This window comes from Saccostrea cucullata, unplaced genomic scaffold (assembly GCF_032062105.1).
Source record: "Saccostrea cucullata isolate Sc308-1 unplaced genomic scaffold, CSIRO_AGI_Scuc_v1 ctg725, whole genome shotgun sequence".
NCBI classification, from domain to species: domain Eukaryota; kingdom Metazoa; phylum Mollusca; class Bivalvia; order Ostreida; family Ostreidae; genus Saccostrea; species Saccostrea cuccullata.
In genome coordinates, this window is record NW_026918555.1 from 131,419 (window position 1) to 142,745 (window position 11,327).

The 11,327-nt window shown below is 36.1% G+C and overlaps 1 long non-coding RNA gene across 1 annotated transcript; it reads right to left on the minus strand.

The window, feature by feature from the left end:
• Positions 1–9,848: 9,848 nt before the first annotated feature.
• Positions 9,849–10,233, minus strand: LOC134267775 (uncharacterized). Its single transcript, XR_009992227.1, has 2 exons — positions 10,103–10,233; positions 9,849–9,917 (listed from the first exon to the last, which is right to left on the minus strand). It is a non-coding gene; the product is annotated as an uncharacterized LOC134267775 (long non-coding RNA).
• Between the last annotated feature and the right edge of the window lie 1,094 nt (positions 10,234–11,327).

Genomic DNA, 11,327 nt, shown 5'->3' on the forward strand with positions numbered 1-11,327 from the left:
ATATTCATGTATATAGTATTTATGTATATGTAGTGAAGACGTGAGAACGAAGTGTAGGTGTATTGGTATGCATGTGTGTGCGTTGGGGGGGGGGTGATTTCCAAATAATTTAGTGTTGTCAAATCGAAAGATTTTTAGTAACCGGTTACTCGCTTAATCTTGTGATCGAGTACCCGGTTACTCGGATGATTTTTCGTAAAATTTTCCACATCTATTATTTATCCAATATTCTTTACTAATAGGTATAGTAGTAAAATACAAATATACTGTATAAGAACATTATTTACAATACACACAATATCTTCAAAGAATTGCTGATGTTTAGAATTAAAACAAAATAATTCGACACTTGAAGAAGACAAATCAATACCTGTACACATGTAGTGGTCAATCACAATTTTACGTAAAATTGTGATTGACCACTATATACAGGTATTGATTTGTCTTATATAATATTGCGAATTGCTATTTTACGGACAAACTATTATGACAGCAATTGTACACCGTACTTTGAAATATTAAAATACGTGTTACTAAATATACTCATTTTATAAAGACATTACCTCAGAAAAGCTGGACCATAACGTTCTTTAAATCAAAGTACTGTGAGTACTCAAAGACATTGGCATGAATGATTTTTGTTTAAAGTCCCTTTCGAGAATAAAATTTTGAGCAGCGAGGGATATTTTTCTAGCTAGCAATTATTGCGACACGGGATCTCAGTCTGAATTAATGGCTGATCTCCATATCCCGCAGTGGGAGTCGAATCCGTGACGTAAGGATGGACTTCAAATAACAGCACGGAACCAATCACGCACACAAATGGGACCTGCGATGTGAAGATTTATTAGTATTAAAGTTATGGACAATATTTTTACCATCATTCAACTAACTAGTGGGACGTGGGAACTGGTCCTTCAGAATGAGACCGTATAGGTACTGTTGATGATCGCACGAAAAAGATCCCTCATTGCTCACTGGCCCCTAGGCCGATATATCTGGCGTTTTCCAGGCTTTTGATATTTTACATGCCAGAAAAACGTTACCGAGTAAAGGTTTAAAGAACTACGAACGCTAACTCTCGATTCCCGCCTACATTTTGGACCCAATTAATTCAACACTAATAGCAATTTGGTCATAAAATCTTTGTTTAAAACAAAGAACAGTTCCTTGGTAATTGATTAATTTACTTAATATCAGTGCTTAATAGTAAATTGTCCCTAATTCCAGCTCTTGAAAAAAAAAGGGGAGAGGCGATATTTTCCATTGAAATCGGATTTTCAAGCATAAGCATATTTTGAAATAGGATCGAATGTTATTAAATGTTCCTTATATCTTTTCTTATGTTTTATGCCAATAAATTAAACACATATATATTAATAAAATACACTGTTTTAGTTGTAAACCGCTTAGAAATTGGTGAAAAAATAAGCATTTTTGTCGTTTTTTTTTTTTGTCTTTAAACATATGCCCTCCCCTCACATCGCTCACCTGGGGTAGTTAAAACACACAAATCAGTTCAGAATTGAAAAGTTTACTTCTTCAGGGGGGGATTTTATATTACTTGAGAATGTCACTATATCAATAAAGTATACATGCATACTGCCATACTTGAGAGGAAGAGTTTTAAAGATTTTTCCTGTATATTTCTATGTAAAGATTTGATTGCCCATTTTGGCCCCACCTTACTCCCAGGGGTCATGATATGAACAAACTTGAATTAACTTCAACTGAGGATGTTTCAATATTAATATCACCAATCATAGCTTTGTTGATCTCGATAAGATTTTTAAAAGAATTTTCCTATGTATTCCTATGTAAAACTTTGATCAGCCATTGTGGCCCCGCCCTACACAAGGGGGTCATGATTTGAATAAATCTGAATCTACACTACCTGAGGATGCTTCTACATGAGTTTCATCTTTCCTGGTCCAATAGTTCTGGAGAAGAAGATTTTTAAAAAAAATTTCCTAAATATTCTTATGTTAAACCTTGATCAGCCATTGTGGCCCCGCCCTACCTCCAGAAGTCATGATTTGAACAAATCTAAATCTTCACTACCTGAGGATGCTTCCACATGAGTTTCGTCTTTCCTGGCCCAGTGGTTCTGGAGAAGAAGATTTTAAAAGATTTTTCCAATATATACCTATGTAAACCTTTGATCTGCCATTGTGGCCTTGCCCTACCCCAGGGGTTCATGATTTGAAAAAAATAGAATCTACACTACCTGAGGATGCTTCCACTTGAGTTTCATCTTTCCTATCCCAAACTGAAAACTGAATTAGAGGTAGGCAGGACAACAATTCTATCGTTTGCAGTTCTTTGCAGCCCTAAACAGGCAAATAGTGGTGGCCGATCCATATAAGTGAAATATTTCCCAAGAGGGATATAACTCAGCAAAGCAAAAGAATAAAAAAACAAGAGGCCCATGGGCCACATTGCTCACCTGAGCAATGTGGCTAGGGAAAACTAGAACTGTCCAATAGGGACAAATACCCCCCGCTGGGGTTTTCAGAGAAGGTGCCAATTCAAAAATACTTCATGGACCTAGAGGTGTTCACAATTTACTTACAAAAATTTGCAGTGAAATATAATTGCTCATCATGTTTCTTAATGAATGAAACAAAAGTGCAACCAAATGAAACATCAATACTAATACATTGTAATTCCATTGTAACATTTTTTTTTTATTTTTTCATTTTATTTTTTTTTTTATTTCTGCATAAAAAAAAATATATTGCAATTATGTGTTGTGTCACTCTGCAAACTGATTGTTTAAAAAAAACCATAATACAAAATCAAATTAATCTTGATACATCAAATTGAAATGCATTTTGAAAATAAAGAGCTGGTCATCCAGTAATGAAGTGCTTTGACAGACAATAAATTACAATTAAGAGAATAAGAGAAGAGAGATCTTTAATTCTTGTGCCTTATTCCCTGGAGATTAGATAACACACACACACGCTTGATAAGAGATATGCCTTAACAACTTCCAACACAAAACTCATTAATTTATCTTTAACTGGATGCATGTCCAGTCATTATTCCCAAGAGACAAATGAAATTACATTATCTTCTGTGCAATGTAAAAACTGTTTTTAACACTTGATGATGTTTCTTTTTTTAAAGTTTTTATGAGTAGTTTTAAGCTGTAGTATTTTTGAACAGATATTCTAGATTCTATATCTCAAACCTTATACATGAGCCCAAAATGAACAAGTCAATTAAAATAAAAAATAAAACCTGTAAAATGCAAAAAAATTAACAAAAAGAGTTGAAAATTTCAGGTACACACCTTCATCTGGTGAATAATAAGTGTACAAATTTTCAGATTAATCCTTGCAATAGTTTCTGAGAAACGGTCCGGACAAAACCACAAAATAAAAATGAAAAAACACTTGTAAAATTCAAAATAATAATCGAATCAAGATGAAAATATCAGGTGCACAACTTCATATGGTGAATAATATGTGTACAAATTTTCAGACAAATCCTTCCAATAGTTTCTGAGTAATGGTCCGGACAAAATCTCGTCTACAGACAGACAGGCAGACAGACGGACAGACAGACGGACAGACGGACATGGTGATTCCAATATACCCCCCCTAAACTTCGTTTGCGGGGGGTATAAAAAGCATAAATCAGTTTATTATTAACAAGAGGCCCACGGGCCTTATAGGTCACCTGAGTATTGTGTTACAACTTTCAAACAATTAAATTTGGTTCGTGTTTAGGCCATGAAATTCACAATTCACAATTTTGAAAGAGGCACCATTGCTTATCATAATTATTAACTGAACATGCTTACTCTATTTACTTAATACCCACAGGTAGACCAGAGTAACAAAGAGAAAATGCACTTCCACTTTATACCCAGTTGTGCACCTCACCCCAAAGGAACCACTGACCCAGGGGCCATATATTTCGAAATTTTGCAAATTTTATCATAAAATGGTTGATTAATACAAAAGAGCAGATTTCAAAGCATTAATTTATTTTCAGACTATGTAACCCCCCCCCCCCCCTTCTGACCCAGGGGGCATAAAAAAAACCCACTCTGCTAGATGCACCTTTCTTTATCATAAATATATATACTTGGATCATTGGCATAAAACCCAGAAGCAAAGGAAAATATTTTCAAAGAATTAATGTATTTTTACTATATAATCAATAGAGCCCCACCCTAACACCAGAACCCCTGACACTGGGGCCATAAAATTCACAATTTTTGAAAAGGCACTCTTGCTCATCATAACTATGTGCTTAGTTAGTTTATTTGATACCCAGAAGCAGAGAAGAAGATTTTCAAAGAATAATGCATTTTCACTATATAATCAATAGAGCCCCACCCTAATGCCAGAACCCCTGACCCTGGGGCCATAAAATTCACAATTTTAGAAGAGGCACTCTTGCTCATCATAACAATGTGCTTAGTTAGTTTATCTAATACCCAGAAGCAGAGAAGAAGATTTTCAAAGAATTAATGCATTTTCAATATATGCTCAATAGAGCTCCGACCTAAGACCAGAACCCCTGACCCTGGGGCCATAAAATTCAAAATTTTGGTAGAGGCACTCTTGCTCATCATAAATATGCACTAAGTTAGTTTAATTATTACCTAGGAGCAGAGAAGAAGATTTTCAAAGAATTCATGTATTTTCACTATATAATCAATAGAGCCCCGCCCTAACACCAGAAACCCTGACCCTGGGGCCATAAAATTCACAATTTTGGTAGAGACACTCTTGCTCATCATCACTATGAACTTAGTTAGTTTATTTCATACCTAAGAGCAGAGAAGAAGATTTTCAAAGAATTCATGTATTTTCACTATATAATCAATAGAGCCCCGCCCTAACACCAGAACCCCTGACCCTGGGGCCATAAAATTCACAATTTTGGTAGAGACACTCTTGCTCATCATCACTATGAACTTAGTTAGTTTATTTCATACCTAAGAGCAGAGAAGAAGATTTTCAAAGAATTCATGTATTTTCACTATATAATCAATAGACCCCCGCCCTTACACCAGAACCCCTGACCCTGGGGCCATAAAATTCACAATTTTGGTAGAGGCACTCTTGCTCATCATAACTGTGCATTTAGTTTCTTAATTTAATACCTAGGAGCAGAGAAGTATTTGCACACAATATAATCAATAGAGCCCCACCCTAACACCAGAACCCCCTGACCCTGGGGCCATAAAATTCAAAATTTTGGTAGAGGCACTCTTGCTCATCATAAATATGCACTAAGTTAGTTTAATTATTACCTAGGAGCAGAGAAGAAGATTTTCAAAGAATTCATGTACATGTATTTTATCACTATTTAATCAATAGAGCCCCACCCTAACACCAGAACCCCTGACCCTGGGGCCATAAAATTCACAATTTTGGTAGAGGCACTCTTGCTCATCATCACTATACACTTAGTTAGTTTATTTAATACCTGGGAGCAGAGAAGAAGATTTTCAAAGAATTCATGTATTTTCACACTATATAATCAACAGAGCCCCACCCTAACACCAGAACCCCTGACCCTGGGGCCATGAACTTCACAATTTTGGTAGAGGTACTCTTACTCATCATAAATATGTACTTAGTTAGTTTATTTAAAATCCAGGAGCAGAGAAGAAGATTTTCAAAGAAATAATGCATTTTCACTATATACTTATTTAGTCCCACCCTAGCACTAGAACCCCTGACCCCAGGGCCATGAATTTCACAATTTTGGTAGAGGACTCAATGTGGATTACAATCATGCAAAGAGTTTGACTGCTTGATGTCCAGGAGTAAAGAAGAAGATTTTTAAAGATTTCATTAATTTTAGGGGTTTTGGCCCCATCCCTCAAGCCCCAGGGGGGCAGGGACCATTAAATTCACAATTTTTGTTCCCCTTCACCCATAGATGCTGTATACCAAATTTGGTTGAAATTGGTTCAGTGGTTTCAGAGAAGAAGCTGAGAATGTTCAAATGTTAACACACGATGGACGACGGACGTCGCATGACGACGGACGAAAACGGATAGCAATAGGTCACCTGAGTGACCCAGGTGACATAAAAATCGTCACGTAAATCGAAGGTTTTTACAACGCATGGATCTATAGTTCTTTGCTTTATCTGTCCGAATTTTCTCAAGCAGAGAACTACAGTTCTGCAGCTATACCTGAGGATGCCTCCATATGAATAGGACTAATCATGGCTTTGCTATTCTTGAAAAGAAGATTTTTAAAGATTTTTTCTACATGTTTCTATTTAAAACTTGGATTCCATGTTGTGGCCCCGCCCTTCCCCCAGGGGTCATGATTTGAACAAATTTGTATGTCCACTACCTGAGAATGCTTCCATAAAAATATGATCGTTCTTGAGAAGATTTATAAAAAAAATTTCTATATATTTCTATGTAAAATTTTGATCGGCCATTTTGGCCCCGCCTTACCCCCGGGGGTCATAATTTTTTATTTAACTTGAATCTACACAACCTGAGGATGCTTCCATATGAATATGATCAATTATGGCTTTGCTATTCTTGAGAAGATGACTTTTAAAGAATTTTCCTATACATGTCTATGTAAACATTGATCGCCCACTGTGGCCCCGCCCTACCCCCAGGGGTCATGATTTGAAGAAAATTGAATCTACACTACATGAGGATGCTTCCACATAAATATGATCAATTATGGCTTTCCTGTTCTTGAGAAGAAGAATTTTAAATAATTTTCCTATATATTTCTATGTATAACTTTGATCAGCCATTGTGGCCCCGCCCTACCAGGGGTCATGAATTGAACAAACTTGAATCTACACTACCTGAGGATGTTTCCACATAAGTTTCATCTTTCCTGGCCCAGTGGTTCTTGAGAAGAAGATTTTTGAAAATTGCCAATAATTTTTCAGTAATTATTAATTATCTCCCCTTGGAATGGAGCTTGGTCCTTCATTTGAAGAAACTTGAATCCCCTTCACCCCTTTGTGGCAAGTTTGGTTGAAATTGGTCCAGTGGTTCTTGAGAAGAAGTCGAAAATGTGAAAAGTTTACAGACGGACAGACAGACAGCTAGACAGACAGACAGCCGGACGAAATGTGATCAGAAAAGCTCACTTGAGCCTTTGGCTCTGGTGAACTGATAATTTTCAAGACATAAAACTGCAAGTACTTTTAGTGCGTTAATAAATCTAATTGATTCATCAGTAAAAAATGATAGGAATTTATTGTTATAATCCTGATAATTGACGAATTTCCACATGCTGATAACCTAGAATGTGTCAGGCCATAAAAAATTAATTTTTTGGTTTTCAGGCCCTCCCTCATCTCTTCCAAGGGTGCCTTATTGACTCTTTTTGTTGCTAAATCAATAAAATAAAAACAACAAATCACCTCCTTCATCATTTCTTGAAAAAAGGCCTGAGAACCAAGGAATTAACTTTGCATTGCCTCCTGTGAGGATTTTAATATCATGATTTTTGCAGCGGTAATGGACAACACAATAAAGTATCGTCGGATCATTTGCAGCAGTAGCATTTTCAATGAAAAAATGTTTGCTTATTCTTCACTCGGTTCAATTTGTACTAGTAGCTTGCATGGTGCAGTGGTTAGACCGTCTGCTCAGTCAAGAGTCACGGAGTAAGGAGCTAATCCTCACGTCACAGGTTCAAGTCCACTGCAGGACGTGGCCTGGGGACCGGTCCTTCGGATGAACCCATATAAGCCAAGGTCCCGTGTCGCAGTATTAATTGTTGGCATGAAAAAGATCCCTCACTGCTCAATGATCCTGACTGCCGAGTATAGGTATAAATCAATATATTTGCAGCTCTCCACCAGCAAGTGGTCACGTCTCTATATAAGTGAAAAATTCTCTCGAGAGACCTTAAACAACAAAGAAATAAACTATTTTTTTTTTTACATTGTAATGTTTGTATCCTGAAAATCTAAAAATATGTGTTTATATCTTACACACACCCATGTTGTAAATCTTTTTTTTTATTATTTCACAAATTAAAAACTATAAATCCAGAAAATTAAAATAAAATCAGATATACCATTAAGACTAAGTTGAAAGTTTAAAAAAATATTTTTCCCATAATTTTATACCTGTAATCATCAGAGAATTATTTAACTGAACTAATTAATAAACAAGAGGCCCATGGGCCACATCACTCACCTGAGTAATTTGGGTGATGCAATTCTTTACCAGATTCCCCCTCTTGCTATACCTATCGTGCCCCACTACCCCCTTCCCTTTAATGATTTTAAAACTTTATAATCTACACTACCCCAAGATGCTTCCATATATGATAAGTTTCAGCTTTCCTGGCCCAGTGGTTCTTGAGAAGAAGATTTTTAAAGATTTGTTCTATATATTTCTATGTAAAACTTGGATTGCCTATTGTGGCCCCGCCCTACCCCCAGGGGTCATGATTTTAAAACTTTAGAATCTACACTACCCCAAGATGCTTCCACATAAGTTTCAGCTTTCCTGGCCCAGTGGTTCTTGAGAAGAAAATTTTTAAATATTTGTTCTATATATTTCTATGTTAAACTTGGATTGCCTATTGTGGCCCTGCCCTATCCCCTGGGGTCATGATTTTAACAATTTAATATCTACACTACCCAAGGATGCTTCCACATAAGTTTCAGCTTTCCTGGCCCAGTGGTTCATGAGAAGAAGATTTTTAAAGATTTGTTCTATATATTTCTATGTAAAACTTGGATTCCCTATTGTGGCCCCACCCTACCCCCGGGGGTCACTATTTTAACAACTTAATATCTACACTACCCAAGGATGCTTCCACATAAGTTACAGCTTTCCTGGCCCAGTGGTTCTTGAGAAGAAGATTTTTAAAGATTTGTTCTATATATTTCTATGTAAAACTTGGATTGCCTATTGTGGCCCCGCCCTACCTCCGGGGGTCATGATTTTAACAATTTAATATCTACACTACCCCAAGATGCTTCCACATAAGTTTCAGCTTTCCTGGCCCAGTGGTTCTTGAGAAGAAGATTTTTTAATGACCCCACCCTATTTTTGTCTTTTCTTGATTATCTCCCCTTGTAAGGGGACTTTGCCCTTCATTTTAACAATTTAAACTCCCCTTCACCCAAGGATGCTTTGAACCAAGTTTGGTTAAAATTGGCTCATCGGTTCTTGAGAAGAAGTCGAAAATGTGAAAAGTTTACAGACGGACGGACGGACGGACAGACAGACAGCTAGACAGACAGACGGACGGACGGACGACGGACAAAATGTGATCAGAAAAGCTCACTTGAGCCTTCGGCTCAGGTGAGCTAAAAATAATGGCTCATCTCTCAATGTTCACTTTCGATTTCAACCACAAATAGATCGGCCTCTCCTGTAACCAATTATTTTTTTTTAGAGTTTCAAGCTTCCATTACTTTCTGCATCATTTTATGGTGTTTAAACTTTTCTATTGATACTGCTTTTGGGGTTTTTTGTGAAGGGGGGGGGTGTACTCTAGTTGGAAAACCAGGAAACAACTGTAATCCCTGACACAAAGCAATATTTAACATAACATCTTACAGACTTTATAAAATGTCCTGTAAAAAATAAAATATGAGAATTTTCTGTTTTCTTCAGATATGTATTTGAATTTCAAATGATAAAGTGGCAATGACATAGTATCAATAACTTTGGAATATCATTGTTATTGATAATAAAAACTTAATTTCAATGAATGCTTGGGCACATTACACAGTTTGCTGATAGTATGATGTTGCTTGGACACCATAAACTATGAATATTACCATTAGCATTTATGTACATTGAGATTTATTTTCTACCTGAGATCTACAAATATATAATTTTATGACATGAGTAATGGAATCTATTATTTTCATATATGTCATGGTTACTGGTTGTTACTTGGTCCATTTTCTATACTTTCTCCTTTTAAAACCTACAAAACAGAAACTCAGATTTGTTAGCTGGATTATGTTTGTAAGATTTACTAAAAGGAAGAAAAAAGAGACAATGCATTCTGTTACATATTTTTGGCTTGCAGCTATTCAGTATAAATTGATGCAGTTTCTTTAAAATCATACAGGTAATTTACTGCAGTTGTACAGATTCAGTGGACTGTACCTTTCTGGCAAACTGGGGTAGAACAAAGGCACTCCTATGGACATCTGCATTGTAGTACTGTAGTTTTAGTTTGATCATTTCTTCCTGAGTGAACTTTCTAACAGGCTCCTTGAAGTCAGCATCCTATAATAGTAAAACTACAGAGCTCACCTCAATGAATGTTTGTCTTTAAGTAAGGCAAAGTCCCACATTAAACTAACAAGAGGCCCAAGGGCCTTGAATCGCTCTTCCGATAAATTATACAATCTATCTTAAGACCCAAGATGCATCAACTGACAAAGTTTGATGATTCTTAGCCAGTTAGGATTGAAGATATTTAAATGTAACTATAAAATACTATAAGTAGGTCATGGTGACCTACTTTTTGATAGAAATTTTCTGAGGACACAAGATGCATTAATTGAAAAATATTGATGATTCTAAGCCAATAAGTACTTTAGATATTCAAAAGTGGGTCACAGTGACCTACTTATTGGTCAACATTCTCCAAAAACCCAAAGTGCATCAACTGACAAAGTTTGACAATTCTAAGCCAATAAATACCCTTGAATACTTAAATATAGCCATAAATGTCACAAGTAGGTCACTGTGACCTATTTTTCGATCATCATTCTTGGAAAACCCAAGATGCTTCAATTGACAAAGTTTGATGGTTCTAAAACAATAAGTACCCAAGATACCTAAAAAATAGCTACAAAATGTCAAAAGTGTGACCTACTTTTTGGTCGACATTCTCCAAAAACCCAAGATGCTTCTACTGACAAAGTTTGATGATTCTAAGCCAATCAGTACCTGAGATATTTAAAAGTAGGTCACTGTGACCTACTTTTTGGTCGACATGCTTCAAAAACCAAAGATGCATCAAATGACAAAGTTTAATAATTCTAAGCCAATAAGTAATCTAGCTATAAAATGTCAAAAATAGGTCACCGTGACCTACTTTTTGGTCAGTGATCTCTAAAAACCAAAGATACATCAACTGACAAAGTTTGATGATTCTAAGCCAATCAGTACCTGAGATATTCAAAATTAGGTCACTGTGACCTACTTTTAGGTCAACATGCTTCGAAAACCAAAGATGCATCAAATGACAAAGTTAAATGATTCTAAACCAATAAGTACCTGAGACACTTATATATAGCCATAAAATGTCAAAAGTAGGTCACTGTGACCTACTTTTTGGTCAATGATCTCTGAGAACCCAAGATGCTTCAAATGAGAAAGT